General features: G+C 43.6%; 1 pseudogene; it reads right to left on the bottom strand.

Moving 5' to 3' along the window:
* The window catches only part of LOC102482965 (transcription initiation factor TFIID subunit 9-like), a 51,772-nt pseudogene that overhangs the window by 50,286 nt on the left and 479 nt on the right, over positions 1-1,007 (bottom strand).

Here is a 1,007-nt window from a genome sequence, read left to right as displayed (position 1 = left end):
CTCTTCCCTATGTCCCAGAATCTTCAGGTACTAACATTAGGCAAAGGATTGTGAGAGAGGGCCTTTCGGACAAATATCACATTTCTCAGAGCAACTTTTGGATCTGGGTGGGAAATGAGGGCAGGGACTTAAAAGTGGGATATAAGGGAGGGAGATTTTTAAACTAAATAATTTATCATAGAGCTCAAATCACTGGACACACCTAACTCTCACTGCTGTATTCACTTATTCATGCAATCCAGTTATTGAGTACTTGTTATGAATCAGACACGATGTGATGTGTAAGATAATAAAAATGAATAAAACTGATTCTTAAGAATTCTATAGGGGGATAAAATATTGCACAGGTTAACCTCCAGAAGGTTGAATATATTAGGTGCCACAAACCTAAAGAAACAGAGTGCGAGGGAGATTCAGAAAGCGTACAGGTCATTTCTTTCTGGCTGTAGGATCCGGGAGAAAGGATATCCACAGTTCAAGGATCAGAACGATATTTGTAGCAAAAAAGAGTTGGTTTACTTACACGTAGTTTGTATTTGAAAAATTTAAAAAAAGGTGCAACTATGGGCAGATTTTCTTCATATGAATACATAACAGTGCTTAGCGCTTTTCCGCTCATTCTTTAGTTTCTTGAGGCTCCCAGAACGAACCAACTCAGGAGAGCTTCACGAGCGTCCAGATGTTGCAAGAGGCACAGAAAATAGGATCCGATGAAAAAGTTAATGCTCTTTAAGGTGACTTCCCTGAAGATTACTGGGCATTAAGAATGTAAATATGTAAGCCAGGTTTCCGAGAAAGAAAATAATCTCCCAAACTAAGCTTATTTTAGAACTCTGTAACGCTTGTCAGGGGTTCAGCCCTTCTGGCCGGGGGCTGGCCCAAGGGCGTGGCGACCCTCCCGGGTCTCAGGCCGCGCGTTCTCAGCCCTGCTTGCGTCAGGACTTGAACTACTCGGGTTCTGACAGGGCCTCACCAACACCGCCCTGCCAACACCAGCCCAGCCGCGG

The sequence above is a fragment of the Tupaia chinensis genome, unplaced genomic scaffold (assembly GCF_000334495.1).
Source record: "Tupaia chinensis unplaced genomic scaffold, TupChi_1.0 Scaffold000369_1, whole genome shotgun sequence".
Classification (NCBI taxonomy): domain Eukaryota; kingdom Metazoa; phylum Chordata; class Mammalia; order Scandentia; family Tupaiidae; genus Tupaia; species Tupaia belangeri.
This window is presented reverse-complemented; position numbering and strand designations above follow the sequence as displayed.